At 44.0% G+C, this 21,130-nt stretch overlaps 1 protein-coding gene and 1 long non-coding RNA gene across 9 annotated transcripts in view; one reads left to right on the forward strand and one right to left on the reverse strand.

The window, feature by feature from the left end:
- The window catches only part of LOC135399195 (uncharacterized), a 70,217-nt gene that overhangs the window by 29,763 nt on the left and 19,324 nt on the right, over window positions 1-21,130 (reverse strand). For 6 of the 8 annotated variants that reach the window (XR_010424217.1, XR_010424215.1, XR_010424218.1 and 3 more), the window contains exons 2-3: window positions 950-1,090; window positions 585-714 (exon numbers count right to left, since the gene is read on the reverse strand). The exons of 1 other annotated variant lie outside the window; for it this stretch is intronic. This is a non-coding gene — a long non-coding RNA (uncharacterized LOC135399195). The remainder of the gene's footprint in view (window positions 1-584; window positions 715-949; window positions 1,091-21,130) is intronic. One more of the 8 variants, XR_010424219.1, reaches the window with a different exon arrangement.
- The window catches only part of LOC135399192 (uncharacterized), a 32,219-nt gene continuing 30,143 nt past the window's right edge, over window positions 19,055-21,130 (forward strand). The window contains exon 1 of the mRNA XM_064630964.1: window positions 19,055-19,163. The gene's annotated coding sequence lies outside the window, so the exon portion shown is untranslated. The remainder of the gene's footprint in view (window positions 19,164-21,130) is intronic.

Below are 21,130 nucleotides of genomic sequence, written 5' to 3' on the forward strand. Positions count from 1 at the left end.
ATAATGCCATTGTCAAACTACACTGCTCATCTGGTGTCAGCCGTTGTAAGATTATAATTGTTCCACACTCTTAAAAATGAACTTCACCGCATAGCACGCTCCTAGCCAACCATCATCTCGCATGATATCGTTATATGGCGTGATTTGTTGAAAACGGGAGGCGTACGCCTACCGTTTTCAACAAATCAGGGCAGATAACGATATCATTCGAGATTATGGTTGGCTAGGAGCGTGCTATGCGGTGAAGTTCATTTTTAAGAGTGTGGAACGAGGTCGAAGACGGTTGTTACATGTTCTTCTTCGTTCTCCTTCTGCTGGGCCGCTGCCTGCGAAAAGGCTAATTCGAGAAATGGTGGTGGTGATAGTGAAAGAGCTCACAGAGGCGGGCAGTTTTTCAGCAAATCATGGGAAAGAACTAGGTCACTCGGGATGATGGTTGGCTAGGAGCGTGCTATGTGAAGTTCATTTTTTAGTGCGTACTTTTCTACTTGCACAAACCAAATAAAATAAAATAGCAGTGCGAGCAGTTCCACGCCGTCCCCGCACACCGTCGAATATAAATAATGAAAAAATCGCTACACCACCTTGTTGTCACTGCAGAAGTTTTCGAGGTCCAGAATGTATACAACTTGTTTTTTTCCTGCAGCTGAAATCTGCGGCTCATCTCATGGAGTTCGCAACACATCGTCGCAGTAACTCTGTACAGCCTTGTCCCTGAAAGTGTCCACAGGTGGCGTTTTATTTAGGCGATTTATGTGGGCAACTTTACGCTTGTCCGATCCTACAGATGGCAATACAAAAACACATATTGAATAGACTTTTTTTGTATTGCCAACTGTAGGATGGGACAAGCGCAAGCTTGCTTATGTCACCTTTTACAGAAACAAACGCCACCCGTGGCAGGCTTGTCCCATCTTACAGTTTCCACAAGCGGTCGTCAGGGATGTACCTTTTGCGGTGCAGTTCCCGGGAATTTTTTTTTTAATCCGATGGCTTGGGGTATACTGCTCCATGGGAAGATTTTTTTCCATCCTGATGGCTCTTGCAGTACTGCTCCTGGAAGATTTTTTCCTAAAGATCCAGATGGCTCCTGGAAAGACTTCTTCATAAATACCGGTGACAGTATTGCTTGCAGTACTGCCCCTGGAAATATTATTTTTTTTTCTTTCAAAATCACAACACAGTCCTACTCCTGGAAATATTTGTCCCTAAATCCCGATAGCTATATAGGTGCAAAGCTTGTAAGCAAGCATTGCGCTTGTCCCATCCTGCAGTTCGCAAAGCAAAGCTGTATAGGGTAAGGTGGGGCAAGATGAGACAGAAATTTGAAATTCAATATGAAATTTTTGTTTTTCGTTTCCCTAAAAAAAAAACTAGCCAAAGGCACATTCTCAGGGGTCTAGAGGTTCTGACCTGTAAATGCAGAAGGAACGTAGCCGGTATAAAATAAGCATAGAACAAGAAATTCAAAAATGCAGATTCTGTCATCTTGCCCCAACCCTGCGCTCTTCAAAATGAACTTCACTACATAACACGCTTATAGCAAACCATCTTCCGGAATGACGTCGTTGTCTCCCGATTTGTTAACAACGGGAGGCGTACGCCTTTTTGTGACACTTATGCAGGAATGGTAATTGTCACAAAAAGGTGTACGCCCCGCGCTTTCCACAAATCAAGAGTGATTGAGGTATCACTCTGTACATTGGTTGGCATTCAGCGTGCTATGTGGTGAAGCTTTGTTTTAATAGCGTGTACGCTGCTCATATACTCATAGCCACCTTTGCTTCGCGGCGCTAACACAATTTTTTATATGTATTTTTTCGTGGTAATATTGTCACACCATGTTGTACCACGACTTCTAGCAAGCGCATGCATCGACCGGCATTGAGACAGTCTTGCAGACTAAGGTCAATGCGCTTAATTTTCGCGGTCTTCATTCAAGGTCAGGGTTGGGGAAGTTATACTTTTACTTTGTAATGCACTATCATTGCAGTTTTGTAAAGTAATGCATTACAATATTTCATTACTTTTTCGTGCTTAGTAATGACACTACATTGGCTTTACATTTTCTCAGGAGTGTCTAGCCCAGTTGTGTGAGGGGTTAGGCACTACCGGTGACAGAATTTAGAGTTTCTACAAAATCGTTACGTGTAAGAATGATTTCGCTGAGAGATGAGAGCAGCACGCATGATCTAAGTGAGCAAAATGTGTAGTGAGTGAGTGAGCGAGTGAGTGGATAAGATTCATTGCAGCATTAGCAGAAGCTGGCGTTCAAAGACTCTGCTTGAGCTCTGGCCTCCGAGATGTGCTGGTCGATGGCAAATAGTGACTGCATTACATTACTCACTACCCCTCCAGAAAATGTAACTCATTAGTATTAATTAGAGATGGGACGAATCCAGAATTTTGCGAATCTGAATCCGAATCCAAGGAAGGTTCTGGGAATCCACGAATCTTACGAATCTCTATTATCTTTCGAATCCTTTCTTTAAAACGAATTTAAAAAGCCAAGAAAAAAAAAACCTTCTACTGGAGAGTGTTTTGAAGCAGAATATCATATACGTACATTTGTTTAATGAAAAAAAAAAAAACAGTTCAGTTTCGGGAGAAAGTATACCCATATAGTTTACTTAACATATTTAACATATTGCTCATCGACTACAAGAAATGCATAAATTCTCGAGTCTGAATTATTTCCATAAAGCTAAAGCAACAATCAAAAGCAAAACCATATTACTTTTCAACTTGCAATGTAACAGTTCCTGCCTGAATTCTTTCAGTCCAGAGCAATGTAAACAAATAAACAAGAAAACACCCGCCGGTCAATGAGGCTTTCGGCGGACTCGGGAGGCGCCAATTTGAAAAACGAAACGAACAAACGTGGTCGGTGGATTCGGAAGATTCGACTCGCCGTTTGGGGCACTAGGATTCGGATTCCCGAACTCGAATCCCTGCCTAGGATTCGTGGATACGAGGATTCGCGGATTTGGTTGGTACATCCCTATTAATACACATTATACAGAGATCTAATGTACGCTTGTAATGCATTACTCCCAATGTCCTCTTCAAGGTACATCACACAGCACTGATTCTGAACGCCGTTCGTGAACAGCCATCTCTTCTTTTTACCCCTATGAAAAAAGAAAAATCGGTGCCACGGAACGCTCACTCATTATCATCAAAATAAAGTTGTTGTTGTCCGGAGGACGGTGTATCTTCACAGCGAACGTGATATGCTAAAGAGGTCGCTTTCAAGGAAGTCCACATTCACAGTCAAATTGATGAGAAGCGAGACTTTGAAGGTCAGTCACACAGTTTGCACAGAATAACGCCACACATAACGAACAATTATTATAATGCGAGCTTCAAGAGGGCTTCGATGAATCAAGCGCGTCAGGGTAGCTGAAACACCATGCGTAACTGAATTGAGTTGAATTGAATGGCGAGAAAAACGTAATAAGGATACCACGTGCGAGTTCTTTTTGCTTCCTTGTTTCTCTTTTCATTTTAGAAAAGTATTGTTCGCTCATTCTGTATTTTTTACAGGGGGAGTTGGCGTATGGGCATTATGTAAGAGCATCGACGGGCAGAAAATTAGGCAAATGAAGGGAATAATAATAATAATTATTATTATTTATTTATTTTTGGTCAGGTGCCCATAAACAACCGGAAGGTCTGGGAAGTGGTGCACCACAGAATAAGAAGGGAAGTAAGGAATGCAACAACAACAACAGTAGATGATGAAGATGCGCTCTTAAAAATGAACTTCACCGCATAGCACGCTCCTAGGAGATCATTATCTCGAATGATATCGTTATCTGACCTGGGGGCTTAATCATTTCATCGTCGTTACGGTCGTTACAAGCTAACGAGTGGCGGGAAATTCAAAAAGGTGGGCACGTGACACATTGCGCGTGACGTATACCACGGCCTTCACGTATCGCACGAAGAGCACCGTGCACGTGTTTTATCACGTGCCCACCTTTTTAAATTTCCCGCCCGCCTTTTTGAATTTCCCGCCACTCGTTAGCTTGTAACGACCGTAACGACGATGAAGCGATTAAGCCCCCTGATCTGTTGAAAATGGGAGGCGTACGCCTTTTTTGTGACACTTATGCTGTTCATAAGCGTCACAAAAAAGGCGTACGCTTCCCGTTTTCAGATAACGATATCATTCGAGGTGATGGTTCGCTAGCAGCGTGCTATGCGGTGAAGTTCATTTTTAAGAGTGTGAGATGGAGTGTTTCACCGCGATGGAAAGGAATGCAAGCGTAATAGATTATGGATAGGCAATTTGCATGGACTAGCTTGCGTATATTAATGCTGGATTGCATTGGACTGGCAAACACTAAAAATACGTAAATGCTGTTTATGACGTAGATGTGTTTATGGCGTTATGACGTAGAACTTACGTCTTTTCGCCTTACGGTTTCATTCATTAGTTAAATTAATGTAATTCATCTAATTATGAATTCTTAATTGATATGACCTAGCTAACAAAATAAAATAAATTGACAACATTAAATTAAAAGCCACTAAGTAAATTTGACGCCCTAAACCTGACGGACCTAAGTTTTTCGCCTTTCAACTCACTTCAATTGAAGTTACTAAGCGATGCTTTCGTGATTAAAATTGTCCAGAGTTGTTCACGCCATCATTACCATTTTATCATAAGGTGCTCCTGCACAATTCAGACCAAATATGCGAACTGAATGAGCCAAAGATTCCTCTCTCGTAGGATTCACTTGAGATTCTCAGCGTTTGCGATGAACTCTCTAACCCAGTGTACATTTAACTATAGAATCAGAGACACGTGATCGCAGCGCTGCGTTCATCCACAGCAGAGAGAACAATACAAGCTCCAGTTTGCTGGCCATCTGTACCAACCTTGATTGCATTTCACACGATTATCTGGCAATCCTTCATATTCAAGGTAAATTTTGACGGAAGAACAATATCACGATACGCGGAACCGTAACTTGATATGCACTATAATAGTTCCAGGGAACCACTTCATTTCCTTTGTAACTCATAAATTCAGTATGAACTTTCCCCGCCCACATTTTCCCATGAAACAGCCTGAAGAGCGACATTAAGGAGAGTTTACCGGAGAAAGGTCGTCCACTTTCCTGTTGATTGATTGATTTTTAAAAGAAAAAAATTGAGATGTTGTTTATCATGCGCATAAATTACCCTTTAGTGCAGGATACGCTGTCTTGTTTATACACGGCAGCTACATCCCTCCCAAGTACTGTAGCTGCCGTGTATAAACAAGACAGCGTATCCAGCATGTGCAGTTTTCTTTTTCCTTTCATTCATTTCATTTCCTTTGAGGGAGTACCAGAATTCGTCAAGTGAATTCAATATCTTCCGGGTTTTGTTCTATAATCGAACTCAAACTCTTATACACGGCAGCTTTCTGGAAACAAGCGCAGGGGGTACTGGATACCCATGAAGTACCACATCAGTGGAAAAAGAAAGAGCCCACGTATTCCACAGTACCCTATAAAAACCAAACAAAAACCAACTTCACCTCACACTGTTAAAACAGAACTTCACCACACACATAGTACGCTCCCAGACAACCATAACTCCGAATGATATCATTGTGTGTCCTGATTTGTTGAAAATTGGGGAAAAAGCGGATCAGTAATTTAAGGATATAGGGAAGGGCTAAAACGCTAAGGAAGATGGGCTCACTAATTCTGTGACTCATGTAATCAGTGAACAATACAAGAAATGGGAGGAGGCGCCTACCTGTGGGACACATTATGCGTGTCCCAAATAGGCGCCTCCTCCCATTTTCAACAAATCAGGACACAGAATCATATTATTCGAAACGGTGATTGGCTGCGCTCTAAAAACATAAATGCACCGCATAGCACGCTTAAAGGCAAACATTTTACAGAATACCTTTATCACTGTTGATTTGTTGAAAACGGGAGGCGTACGCCTTCTCGGGACACCGATGCAGTAATGTTAAATGTCTCGAAAAGGCGTACGCCGGCGCTTCCCACAAATTAAGAGAGATAAAGGTATCATTCTGTCCAATGGTTGGCCTTGGCCAATGGCTTTGTATGTATTTGTCCCTTCTATGTTGTTCCAGCCTCAGCACATCAGTTCTCTCAGGAAAAGCAAGGCTGAATGACGAAATTGGTTTCGGACCGTGTTGTGCGGTGAAGTCCCGCTTGCAAAGTGGTCACAAAAAGGCGTACGGCGCACTTTTGTGCATACATCTACCGCAGCAAGAAATATGATGACGATGACATGGGCTGCTTGACCACTGTGGTGCTATGGTTTAAAAGTGTCGCTCATTTTTGTCATCTTTGACATTGAAATATTGCGGTTCTGGGTCTATATTACGTGTACAATGCATACGTTTGTTTATAACGTGCATCATGCTGCAACCTCTAACAACAGAGCTTCACTATACACCGCCGCCATTGACGCCACACCAACTTGCAGATCGCCCAGTTATGACACGCCACCATCACCACCTTCACTACACAATTAACATGCTCAATCCCCCTCCCCCCCCCCCCCGCCACTCCACGGAATGATAGCGAAAAATGAAATGAGAAAGAAAAGATACTTTTTAGTTACACGGAAATGTTTATACCAGTGTTTGGGATTGCTATCCTATAGAACGCAGTCACGGCATAAAATAAAGTTGGAAGTTGCCCCTCTTCACAGGTGTCCTGATGGAGCAAGTCGGACATCGTGTTGTAAAATCGTAAACAAAATGGGAGTCCGCAACGGAAACAATTTCTGGTCACTATGTTTGTGTAAGAATTACCTAAACATTATGTTTACCTTGGTGCCCGTACTTGCACCACGATAGAATTTGGACTGTTCACTTTTATGCCATTGAGGTATAATTGGGACGATGTAATGGTATAATGATGGCAGGTCAGATCCAGAAGATGTGGGTTCGAGTCCTACAGCTGGCTAACTTTTCAGTGACTTCCATCTTTCATCATTGATTTCTTAGGCATTTGAGGCCTTGTATGTGTTTGTCCTTTCTATATGTGTTCCAGCCTCAGAATATCAATTGTCTCAAGGTCAGATAAGTTCTGATAAGAGCAGAAAACGGGGCTAACGCCCTTCTGTGATAGTTAACAGGAATGGAAAGTGTCCTAAAAGGGTTTACGCCCCCATTTTCAACCCATCAGAAGAGAGAAATATATCATTCGGGTTGATGGTTTTCTATAGGAGCGCGCCATGCGGTGAAGTCATGGTTTAAGAGTGTAAATCCTCTGACGTTCAATAACGAATAGCCAATCGCAATGCGCCAAGTGGACCTCATATACTACTCTCCCTAATAGTTCCTTTGTGCTACATTGCCTACCCTTTGTCTTAGTGGGGCCGCGCGTCAAACAATGTATATTTTCTCGTAAACTGTTTGAATGACGGCCGAATTGTAAGGCATGTCCTTTCATTCTCGTTCCGTGTCCTTATTGTATGCTCTCCGTTTGCGCAAGCTACAAGCTTTCTCCTTGACTTCTGCGAAGTTCTTTGATAAACCTTACAACCAGCCGCACATATTGTCGCGAGAAGACAACAAAGTATCCGCAACTTGTTTCTCTCTTTTTCTTTTCACGAATTCGATTCAATTTAATTGAAGACTACGGGGTTCGTTATCGAAGGATTGGGTGCTCGAAAGAAAAGATGCGTTGCACAATCTAAGCTTGCAAGACAACTGCGTAAATGTGAGGGTCAACTTTGGTTGTAGCAGTACACAGAATGGTAGCGTTATCACGAAGAAACCGTGGCGCGACCCCTTTTTTGTGACCACTGACCTGAATACAAAGTGTCACAAAAAAAGCGCACTTTTCCCATCGTAAACAAGCCAGGCGGGAGGCCGATACGGTTTGCATAATTGTTCGCTAGACGCGTGTTGTGCAATGAAGTTTTGTGTCTAAAGTGCACCGAAGCCATCGTTCTAGATCGCAACAGTATAGTTAGCATAGGCGTTCAGTACAAGGAACAGCTCACGTGGCATCATATACAGGCTGTCTCAGTTAAATCCCCGGGCTACATAATTCGCCGAACGGGTGCACCAATCAACGAACTTTCTTTTTTACAAATATTTGTCTGGTACCACCGACAAGTTGCGCACCGTGTGAATGAGTGGGAGGCGCTCATTATTTAAATAAATATTCGAATGAGTTTCGTAAAAAAACATAACTGCTAAAGCAGGGCCTGTCGGCATTAAAATGGGTACTACCCCTTTTGGGACCTTCAGTGTACACCTTTTAGAGAAAGACCTGCCACCGAAGCGGGTCATTTGTTGTAGTAATTAATTGGTTTCGGTTTTCATAGTTTTGTCGCGGCTGGTCGCGGTGAAGCGCAAAGACGCTCTTCCACTCCCTTATCCACCAATGAATTATGTCCTTACACCAATGAATTACGTCTATCGGTTGGAAGAAACGATCATGAGACGCCTGGATGGTTCAGACAAGTATGTCGCAAGCAGTACTTTCTGAGATTGGAGTTCGCTTTTGAACAGGAGAGGAGCTTTTCTTGTGTATGAATGAGCGTCCAGCCGAAAACTAATAGATTACATAGCAAGTTAGACAGATTATTTCAGCAAGTCCGACGCTAGGGCCATGTTGACTGCTTTGTGTCGCCAACTGGCTGAGGCACAATGGCTCTCTGGCGGGGCTCGTGCATCGCTGCTACACCGCGTGGTCCCGGAGCTTGCCTCTACTTTCCCGACATCGTTCCCTAGGCCGTTTGCGTCACTTTACCAACGGCTCCGCCTCAACGTGCCCTATACAGTCGACGTCTTCTTCAAAAGCTTGGAAAGGAGGATTCACCTAACTGTGGCACCGTGGGACTCTTGAGGACACTGAACATATCTTATTATCCTGTCCACGGTATCGGCAGCACAGACAATCTCTACAAGCTTCCTCGATGGCAGACCATTTGATGTTGTTAAGGTTCTGGGCCCTTCCACGACATGCAGGCGTTTGTGCGATTTTGCGCAGACTCCAAGTTGGTGGACACAGTGTGACTGACAGTGTGTGGACAGTGTGTGGACAGTGTGTGTGAGTGACTGACTGAGTGTCTTTGTCACTCATTTGTTTTATTGTAGATAGCCATTCGTGTTTTCCTAAATGATCTGGAGTAGCCGGCTCTCGTAATCAGTCCCTATTTCTTCATTCTTTTTTCTTTTCTTATCAACTCAACTCAGATTACCTGAAATTGTAATCAGATTTGTTGAAAAATTAATTGCTCGCAACATTAGTAAACTATACTCTCGAAATTACTAAAAAAACTTGGACGCAGAGATAGGCTGGCGCGCTCGTGTACAATCACAGAGAAGATGATCATGCAGATGGCGATACCTTCTGGAAATATTTAAGGATTAATCAAAAAGTAATTGATTGCTAGTAACGCCATTACTTCACTCTAAAAACAAAACTTCACCGCATAGCACGCTGTGCGCCAACTATTGCCGAATATGATAGGGTTATCGCTTCTGATTCGAAGAGATACGGGGGTCGTACGCCTTTCTGTGCAAATTTTCATATATCCAAATTGCCACAAAAAGGCGTACGCCCCCGTCTCTCTTCCAATCAGAAGCGATAACCACATCGTTCTTGGCAATGCTTGGCGCACAGCGTGCTATGCGGTGAAGTTCTGTTTTTAGAGTGTTGTAAAGCGTTACGTACAAGCCTGCACTCTAAGAAACAGAACTTCACCGCATAACACGATCCGAACCACGGATGCACACATTACTCGAACTGAAAAGTAGCTGATTACTCTTCCTCCCTTTACTTTTAGTGTTGTTACAGTTGCTCTTTGATGACAACGTTATCACCCCTGACTTGTGGAAAACGTGGGACATGCGCCTTTGTGTGACGATCAACATAGCTCCATACGTGCCACAAAAAGGCGAACGACCAAAAATGTTCGAGAACGACGAAAGCTTTCGCCCCGAACACCAACTGCGACATTCAAGACAGTTAGAGACTCCGTTTCAGCACACGCGTTCCTACTGTATACTTTTCTACAGGCGTGTCCCTTCAACGCAACGTAAGACCTACGACACTGTTACACAACACCATGTACATTTCATGAAGCAGCGTCGTGCTACTTCTATACACACAAGGAGAGTGTGTCAAACAAATAACGCTATAGTAACATACAGAGTGTACAAGCAGCCGGAGAGAGAACTCGAATAGTTCGTGTGACCCGAATGGGATCTCCCTTTTTTCAGGCCGCTCTCTCTTTAAGTAGGTCGCACTCACTTCCGCTCGGAAGCGGCACTTTTCTTTTTCTTCGGCCCTCACCTTCGACAAGAGCCGCGGGCGTTCACGTAAGGTGACGTAAGATGAGGACGCACCAGGAAAAAGAAGCGCGCGCTCTCCGACAGACGCTCGAGCGTAACCGCCTGCGAAGTGGACAAAGACGCGCTGCTGTTTTTGTTTGCTGCCTTTGTCACTGCTTGTGTTTGATGCACAACCCTTAAGAAGGTGGCGTGCATCAGACACACGTGTAACGTAGTCGAATGGGGAAGATGATAACATCAACGTGAAGTACAGACTGTATTTGAGAATACGACCGTAAACTGCACAGTTGCTCTGCTCATAATGTATAAACAGCGCAAGACATTAAGAAACAACATAGCTTTCAAAGTACAAGACAGCTCTGGGGTCAGCGCAAATTATAGACATTCAGTGGGTTGCACGTCAGTCTTTGCGCATGTGGCGATGGTCAAACTTGTGGTCAAACTTGGATGGTCAGACACCGTGGGTCACATATACCGTGATGCGCTTTCGTGGTGCCATGCCAGGCAGGCAGGCAGTCAACCTCCTAGTCTAGAAATGTAAGCTCACCGAATAATATTGTTACGGAAAAATTTATTGCGCTTTTACACACACACACACTTCTCCGCACTAGACAGCAGACACTCCTCGTACACTTGATACATAATTAAGAGCGACAAACCGAATTAATACAATTAATATGCAATCACGATATTGGAAAGACTTCGGAAATACCCCCAGGAAGCAATTACTTGGAGAAGTATATCGCAATATTTTCCACGTGCATACCGCCGTGTAATTGGAAGCAAACTTTCATTTGCACTATACGTGTGGAGTTGGGGGTTTAAATGCGTAAAAATGTCACTCAAATGACATCGAGAGATGGAAGTACTAGTAAAAATCGCGCAACACCAATTTCATTTCGCAATTACATCCAATATTTGTACGGTTATCGCATCCCAGATTTTTTTGTTTTTCCTGGCAGTTAGTCATTAAGGAGATTGCACAGATTAAACATTGTAACATTTTCTTCTAGAGATGACTGTATTGCTTTCTCCCACGTTGTATCAGTGAGTGGCATTCCATTCACGACAGCAGTTGCGAGTTGCCTGTTTCTCACTTTTTTAAACTCCTTCTATAGCCTCCGACGGAGGTTGCAGTATATATAAATTTAAAAAACACACACAAAACACGTGGCAAGTTTCGGGTTTTTCCAATACTCAAGCGAATAATAGTGTATTCGATTTCAATTGCAAATCCAATATGATATATCTATATTCAAATTGCGAATCTTCCAAACCGAATATATTCGAATTGTTCCTAAGCTGCGTTCGCAAGAAAAAAAAAACAGAAAAAAGAAAGAAAGAAAAAATGGCGGAAGTGAAGCTATTGAAACCAAGTCAGTGCTGCTTCATAACGAAGGTCCGTATGGATTAAATCAGGTGTACGTGCTGGAAATGGGTTCGATTCGGATATAACAATTCGCTTCGGTTACATAAACATTCGCTTCTCATTTGCTCGTACGTATAGCTATTCGCTTCGGGTGTCTCACGGTTAGCTTCACTTTTAAAACTACTATTCGCACAGCCCTGCATATATATCTTATCAGCCCCTTTTGTTTACGCATATGCGTGACAAACGAACAAAACAAACTCACGAACAAACAAAACCGCATCCACATTTTTCGCCGAGAAGAATATATAATCTCGAACCCCGCAACTCTGCACGCCCTCTTTTATCTCTCTGTGCTACACCCTATCGGACACGACTCCGCACAGGTGGTTCTCCAGTCGACACATAGTGGGTTATCGGGCACAGTCTGTGGGTGTCTGTCTTCGGCCTACATTGCAAAGTACCATCACGTATTATACAGCTCTGCAATAAAAATAAAATGCACCGGCAGTAAAAAAAGAGGATGCATTCTCTGTCAGGCAAGTCGTGCAAAACAGAAAAAAGAAAAGCGATCTTGCATGACCCAGTTGGGCACCGGAAAGGGTTGCCACTCTCCCTCTTATGTGCGCATGATATGCCCCTCTCTCTCTCTCACACACTCTCACTATGGCATAGCCCCATTCCACGAAATAAACTTCCTGCTTCGGTATTACCAGAATACATATGCGCGCACAGGGCGCCACCCCGCGAAATGGTCACTTCTTTGTCCTTTTTGTCTGGATCGGTTGATGTATATATGGCGAAGTCGACATGTGAATAAGGCTTTGCCTTCTTATGGGGATGTCTTTACTTTTTATTATTATTTTATGCAGCGTTATTTTCTTCGAGCTCGTTTTGGTGCATGCGTAGCGGCTGTGGCGTGTAACGTTCTGCTATACTGCAGGAATCAATCAATAAAAAAATTAAGTTGCTTAATAAACAATTAAAGTCACTGCTGCACCCTAAAAATAGAGCTTATAGCAGCGATCTTTGCATGTGAAAGCCTGGAGAGGAGCTATAAGATATCTTCGTCTCCGTTCTCACATTAGTTTCAGTTTCGATTTCCCTTGGCACAACCCAAATTTCATTTCCGGGTTCTCGTGGTGGTGGTGGTGATAGGGCTTGCCGTTGTCGGCCTCACGTATGCGGGCAACGTCACGACTCACGCCCTGGGGGAATGTGCGTCCTGGGCCGACTTCTAAGGGAACTGTGCCGACATATGTCTGAAAGCGTCTGAGGAAAACCCAGGTTCTCGTGCGCTCTGTTTTGCAATACTTTTATTCTCACCTATAGCAAATCAATGCGGAACAGGACGAAGTCATTCGCCTTTTTTGCTCTTTCTGCGTACGCCTGCGCTGGTGTTATACATTGGTCGGAACGACGCAATCTAAAAACGATTTAAAAGCGGAAACACACACACACTCAAAAAGTACATAAAGACTATGGTTGAGCCAAGCCATGCAGGTTTCACGGGGACCGTTCACAGCTTTAGTATAGTCATTTGGTTATATGCCACAAATGTCAGGTAATCGTGGTCATTATGGTGGTCTGTACCAAGTACTGTACCTGTTAACGGTGTTATATGTCTAGATACGTATGTCCTTTCTAGCAGAACGAAGGGAATGGAACGGCAAAAATGTGACCGTGGCATTCAAGACATCTGAGTCGGTAGAGTATAATGTGTTCTCAGAGCTACAGTGACGCGATTTAAAAGACTAACAGGTCCACAGAAACTACACTCTTAAAAATGAACTTCACCGCACAGCACGCTCCAAGCCAACCATCATCTCGAATGATATCGTTATCTGCCCTGATTTGTTGAAAACGGGAGGCGTACGTCTTTTTTGTGACACTTATGCTGCTCATAATTGTCATAAAAAAGGCGTACGCCCCCCGTTTTCAACAAATCAGGGCAGATAACGATATCACTCCAGATGGTGGTTGGATGGAGCGTGCTATGCGGTGAAGTTCATTTTTAAGAGTGTAGTCTCTAGAAAAAGAAAAGACGCCATGGGGGAATGCACCTTCGATGTCGAAAGTTCCACGAGTACCATATGCAGTATAGTCACCACAGATCTGCCTAAGATCTTGTGCCGTCGACTGTTGATCGCCAATATGGGTCACAATTACTGTGGAATAATAACGACATTTAATAGATCGGAAGTTGTTCATAATCGTGTCGAAAACACGATTATCCAATAGTCTTACTCTTTTCAAATATAAATGACACGACGTTGCTCACCTTTGATTTAAGAGTATCCTGTATCGTATCGTTTTGTTCGAACGCTTCTAATACGCTGAAAATCCCTAATGTGTGTCTCTGTCGAGGTAAAGGCTGCTTGGCACACTGCAGTCCTGGGGCCGTCCTTCTTCGTGTTATGTACAAGAATAAATTAGCACTACATCGTTCCCAAGAATAGAGAGTTTTACGGAAAAGCGATAGCGTACGTAAGGGATAGCGTTGCTGGTTCCGCGCACTGCGCGAAGCGCTCTTTCTGTTATGGGCCTGCGCAGAACCATCAACGCTATCCCGTGCGTACGCAAAGGCGATAGCCTACGATATACTGAAACTAAAATACATCGAATATGGTTAAAAATTGGGCTGTTCGGTGTAGCATACTTTAAGGGTGTGATTGGGAAGGTAAGGGTGAGGGTGCGATTGGGAACCTTGCGGAAGAGGGCGTTGTTGGTTCAGGATATAAAGCAGGTTTGACAATAATAAATCCTTGTTCGTCAGTCTGTGCCAGTGTGTTGTGTCGTCTTTTGACTTGTTCCCCGGCACGGGGGTTTTATCGCTTTTAAAGTGTACTAAAACTCCCTTATGTCGTTCATCCCTCCAGCTGCCCCGGGGCACTGAATGATAACCACATGACTCGCTCCATTATACCGCGTGTGTGTAAAACACGGGATAACAGCCAAGCCTGCTGCGTAACAAATCCGTTAACCCGTGAATACACCCCGCATGACGTTGTCATAACATATTTCATGCTGTTGTTCCATTGAGTAGAAAGTTGGAACGGTGAAGCGTTTCTCCTCTTAGACGTCAACCTTCTTTATGTGGGCCTTTGAGCAGTGGTCACTACAGTGGTCAAGTATACTCTCTCCTGTTTTTTGTAGCATGTTAGAGCACTTTGACTGACGTAAAGAGAAGGTCAATAACGAGTATATAATTGTTGCATCAAAGTTTGCCTAATTCGTTTAGCGGACACGTGGAAAGATGGCTGGTGACTGTGCGTGCGTGCGTGCCTGACCCGGGTTCGACGCCGAAATCGACAAGAATTGTATTTGCGACGGTGACACGGCACGGACCTTAATGTATAGTTACAGCAGGGACTCAGTCCCGCCATACGTTCGCGCATTTCAAGGACAATGGACATTGAAAAGGTGTCTATATAGGCGGACGGATTGCCTCAAGTGACTCTTAGAAACGAACATTGTCTTCTATGTAAAAACAGCGCAGAGACGGGACACGAAGAAGAGATAAGTGCACACACAGAGCGCCGACACGTGTGTGTGTGTGCAGTTTTCTCTTTTTCGTGTCCCGTCTCTGCACTGTTTTTACGTAGTTTAGTACCAACTTGCTCAAATATCCGTCTTAACTCATTGTCGTCTACTAGATGCTATCAGGATAAAAATAATGACTCCCGGCTGGGTAATGTTAGATATAGTATAGTACGGCACTCATGGAAGCTGAAGGGTTTGCCAGTCATTTACTTCTTCATTAGAGATTGTACGAGAAAAAATATACAAATAGTAATTCCAGCTTCTTGTCTCCTAGATTGCGATTACTCCTCATTTTAGTCTCATGACCTGAAATTTACTCCTCATGCTGTAATAATTCCTTGCAATCAGTCGAAATAAATCCTAATTGTCTCGTTCATTTATTCCCGACAGGGAGTAATGTACGTAAACAACGAGAAATGGCCGAGGTGGACCACAATTAGGGACGGATGGGAACTGGGGAGTAATGGGAATAAAGACATTAATGGTGGTGGTAATGCATCTAGTCCCTAAAAGGTCTAAAATTTCTCCCTTTTCCTTAGAGTGTAGGTATATGAACCGTTGCACTATTGTCCAGGTGGATTAACCAGACGACGCCAACCGGTACTTTGAAGCAGTCTTGAAGGATATGTTCCGCGTGCTCTAAAAGTCATGTTCAAACGACACTCCGTCGCTTAGCAACACCGTTTAGAACGTTTCCTTATTATATACAAGCAACCATCATATATAAATAACACCTGCAGACGTAAGCATGACGCGAACAAATGCTAAGTATACCACCGTTCTTTGAATAAGATCTCTTCTGTGTGGTAAACACGGGGACGCGATGTATAGTGCCAGCGGTGCCGTTCGTTTCAGAACAAGGCAAACCGCTCTAAAGAACATTTAGCCGAAGTCTATATGGTTGATCGATTAATTGAGTCGTGTGAATGCCTGCGGAATTCGAAACACGAGCTCGCACTCAACCTTACTCGGGAACGTGGTCGGCGCAAGTCGTCTATGCAAATGATTGATGTTGATGTTGTCGAAAATAATAATAGAGAGAGATGGAATTCGTCACACGAGAAATTTGGCTAGTCTCAGAGACAGAACCCCCCCCCCCCCAAAGAAAAAAAAATGCCGCTTTCGTGATAAATATTGGACAAATGCCAAATCATCCCTTAACGAGCGCACAATGAATCACGCGGTCCTAATAGACTGACTGCAACGCACTGCTCTGAATAAAATTCACAAGCACAGACAAGGCAGCGTCCCTCTTGTCAGGTGGCCAAGGATCCAGTACGTTTACCAGGTCAAAGCTGCGTTTGTTCAGTCGGTCGATAGTAGATTTCATGGTAGCCCACTGAGATGTGTATCTATAAGAACAGTGCAGGAGAATGTGCTCCTCCACGGTTGCACAAAATGTACAGTTCGCTGAATCAGCCTTCCCAATTTTATGGAGGATATCTGTTGTCCGTACGGGACGTTCAGACGGAACCTGTGCAAGAGCTTCTTGATAGACCGAGGTAACGTGGACGGAACGCTAAATTTCAGTTCCGGGTTCAGTCCACGAGTTTTTCACCAATGAAACTGGTGCAAGTGATGTGGAGTTGGTGGTCTCACATAGTGAAGCCAAAATATCCGTTTTATTTTCACTTTAAATCAATCAATCTTGATTTCTAAATAACGAGTTTGTTTTTTTCTATCACATCACATTACGAGGCTTAACACGTTACTTTTAACCTGTGTGCACTGCATCTGCTCGCCAACCTTAGTCTGAGCTATTGTTATCAACACAAAAGACATTTCAGAGTCCACGTTTTCTTTCTATTTCCGTGCATATAAAGAAGTTTCTTTTACGGATAAATATAGCGAGTGTGCAAAATAAATATATAAACCGCGAACCCAAGACAGAGGGAGAGAGAGAAAAAGAGAAAGAAAATGGAAGCGGCGCACCGTTTAAGGACTTCCTGCGTTGCGCCTTTATGAACGCTGAAGCTATTCTGCTTGACCGTCGAGTCGAATCTCGCTGGCGAAGCAAATTTTAGGCTACTTCTGCGGAAGAATAAGGATACAAACAACAGACGACGAGCTACCCGAGAAATGAAATCACAGACACAGTGCAAGGACCTCTGATTCTATAGTCTACATCTCTTTTGTGAAAGAGAAGCCAACCGCGCTCGTAGGACGTGCTCTCAAAACTTACAGCACCTCAAGCTTCAAATATACCACCGGCTAGTACGAATAAGTCGCACGAAGACTTCTAAGAAAGATACAGTTTCTTGTGTGCCCTTACCAGCTTTCTTTTTTAATAGTAACTTCACGCTTTCCGAAGAGGGGTATCGTTTGTTTGTTTAATATGGGTTATGAGAGAGGTTAAGATGGCTAACCTTCCCTTCCCCATAAACAACAACAACAACAACAACACAGGGCTGGTGTTACGCGTGAGTCGGGTTGGGGTAGGTAATTTTGCGTAAACACGGTTTTTATATAGCACTCTTGCGCAACGCGTGTGTCTAAAACTTAAGCGTAAGCGTCCTTCCACTGTCTTTATAAAATTCTGCTGGTTCATACTACGTTTATATCTGCATACACATCGTTTCTACAACAACAACAACAACAAATACAGTGACGATGACTCAGGAAGTCTGGCACTTCATTTTTGACTGACTGTCCCAGTGGTATATGGATTAGTACTACAAATGAGAGGCATAAAAGTCACTATATGACATAGTCTACTTCCACAACTGTCCACTATCTATAGTCTGATATATTTCTACTCAAGTTCTTTTTACAACCCAATGTGGAAAGTCTGATTTCAGACAAGACTGTCGCAAGTAGTACGCTATGATAACGCACGAGTCTCATGTCACGGCAGTGTCATCGAAGCGAACTTCCGCCTACACACTAAAAACGGAACTTCACCGCATAACACCATAAGCCAAACCGTCACCACGAACGACGTCGTTTTGTTGAAATTTGTTTGAACGTATACACGCCGTTCTGTGGCACTTATGCCGTTACGCGTCACAAATCACGTGTGATGAAGGCATCATTCCGCGCAATGGTTGGCCTTCAGCGTGCCATGTGGTGGAGCTCTCTTCTAAATATCCTGCGAAGTCGGCCCAGGACGCACGATACCCTATACGATAGTAGTGACCTCCTGAGCGTGGCCGACTACGGCAAACATTTCCATCACCGCCACCATCTGTTTTAAAAGTGCGCATAATATGTCAGCTCAGACCACTTCATCTATTTAATCTGTCGATTTTTAATTGAAAACCTGAAAAGGAAGCGTCTTCGATGTCAAATATTAAAAAATAAAAAAATACGAGATTGTTTAATTCTATAACGCTGTTCGCTCGAGCCTGCACTAAAATTGTTAGGCGACTTTGAGCTGCGAAAGCTTTCAACGCAACGTTTCCTTTCCTATTCTATTCAACGCAAATGTCACACGGTAAAGACAGTTCTTCAGATAGTTCTTCCACATCTCCGTTGAAAGGGCTAGGTACGTTTTATTGTTTGCATGTGCAATTATCCCCAACATCCCGGAGCGCAGACACCCCGTGTTATATACGTAATAAGGTCTATTGTGTCATGTGCGTTTCAGAAATCCTTTTTTATAAACCACTTTGAACTATCATGCTTGTGCTTCTCGATGCAAAGTTCACAGCCATCAACTTGTCTCGCATCAATAGCACTTTCCATCATAGGTTACAACATATCAATTATACGCTTTTCTATGGAAAATGACTGAACTTTATGCGATGGCTTTGGAAATAGTGTAATTAGCCACAATCACCGGAACGACTCACATCGATCTTCGGATACAAAACGGTAATCTAACAGTAACAGCTGTCATGTTAAAAGTTCACAGTGTATGTGCGTCTCGGGGGCGGAACCCTGTATGCTGAAACATCTGGTCTGCAGTGCCATATTCCAGCATATAGCGCAGCGAGGATCGACGGTGGCCTGTTGGTGAGTGCGCTACTATTTGGACTTGGCTCTACACTTTAAAAACAGAGAGAGAGGGGGGGGGGGGAGTTGAGGCCGAAATTGCTGGCCGTTATTGGCCGCGGTCGAGTGCGCATCGTCACGACTATAGAAAAAAAAAAAAGAAAGGAAGAAGATAGTTTAAGGGCTCAAGGTGAGGTATGGGCAGGACGAACGGCACTGATAAGATTGAAGTGCACTAGATGAGAGGTGCACTAGAGGGATCTTCGCACGAGGCCCGTTTTCTGGAGAAAACGGACGAAGGTGGTGGTGCTGGTGAAAGGGCCCGGACGAGGGGGGGGGGGGGGGAGGGGGATCGAAGTAGCTTGGCGTTGGTGGTCGCACTCAAGCGGGCATCGTCGCGACTATAGTAAAAAAAAAAAAAGGTGGGGGAGAAGAGAGTTGACGATTTCAAAGTGAGGCATACACTCTTAAAACTGAACTTCTACGCATAGCACGCTCGTATAGCCAACCATCATCTCGAATGATATCGTTATCTGCCCTGATTTGTTGAAAACGGGAGGCGTACGCCTTTTTGTGACACTTATGCTGTTCATAATTGTCACAGAAAAGGCGTACGCCTCCCGTTTTGAACAAATCAGGGCAGATAACGATATCATTCGAGATGATGGTTGGCTACGAGCGTGCTATGCGGTGAAGTTCATTTTTAAGAGTGTAGGCAGGATGAACGATACTGATGGGACGGACGTGCACTGTAGATAGGTGCACTATAGAGTGGTCTTTCCGCGAGGCCTGTTTCTTGAAGAAACCGCGCGAGGTTGTGAGTTTTTGTAAGACGTTCTGCATAAGAACCTTCGGGGAAGAGGACGTCCGTCAGTATGCCAGGCCTGAAGCAAGGAAGATGAGCTTCCCGCATAGTATGGTATGCGCGGCATTCTATCAGGATGTGTTCGATAGGCTCGGACGAATTTCACCGTATAGCACGCCGCGCGCCACTCTTTGCAACGAATGCGAGGAACATCGCTCCTGATAGAAGAGAGAGAGGGGGGTACGCCTTTTTGTGTCAATTACTATGTATTCAAATTGACACAAAAAAAGGCGTACTCCCCCAGTCTCTCTCTCTCTCTCTCTTCACGTGGCAATGGTTGGCGCCCAGCGTGCTATGCCATGAAGTTATGTTTTTTTAGTATACTAGATCAAAATGGCGTAGATGCAGGTAAGCTGAACGTGCCTATGAGTAATGGGCGGAAGACGGAAGTCTTTGTGTTCTTCGTGTGCCACAACAGGCGCTTTCTGATGCGTCTTCTGTCTTCCGCCCATTGCTCAGGCTCCTTCAGTATGGGCTGTGTACTGCAGTCTTAAGACAAAGCTTCACCACACAGCACGCTGAAGGCCGACCATTGCACAGAGTGTATCACTCTTGATTTATGAAAAGCTCGGGGCGTATGCCCTTTTGTGACAATTGACATTTCTGCATAAGTGTCGCAAAAAGGCGTACGCCTCCTGTTTGCAAAAAAAATCAGGGGAGAGGACGATGTCATTCGGGATAATGGTTCACTCTAAAAACTGAACTTCACCGCGTAGCACGCTGTGCGCCAACCATTGCCACGAATGATAGGGTTATCGCTTCCGATTCGAAGAGAGAGGGATGCGTCCGCCTTTTTGTGTCAATTATCATATATCCAAACTGACACAAAAAGGCGTACGCCCCCATCTCTCTTCGGATCAGAAGCGATAACCCTATCCTTCGTGTGGCAATGGTTGGCGCAGAGCGTACTATGCGGTGAAGCTATGAGCGTACTATGAGCGTATACTATGCGGTATTTAGAGTGTTGGCTAGAAGCGTGCTATGTCCTGAAGTTCATTTTTAAGAGTGTGGGGTTTCCAGTGGAACACCCGCCGGATGCCGGAATATGTTAAAAAAATCCGGGCATGCAAACCGTATTCCGAATATATTGGTACTACTAATGGAAGGTGTGGCGGAAAGGGCT

Source organism: Ornithodoros turicata, chromosome 6, assembly GCF_037126465.1.
Source record: "Ornithodoros turicata isolate Travis chromosome 6, ASM3712646v1, whole genome shotgun sequence".
Classification (NCBI taxonomy): Eukaryota; Metazoa; Arthropoda; class Arachnida; order Ixodida; family Argasidae; genus Ornithodoros; species Ornithodoros turicata.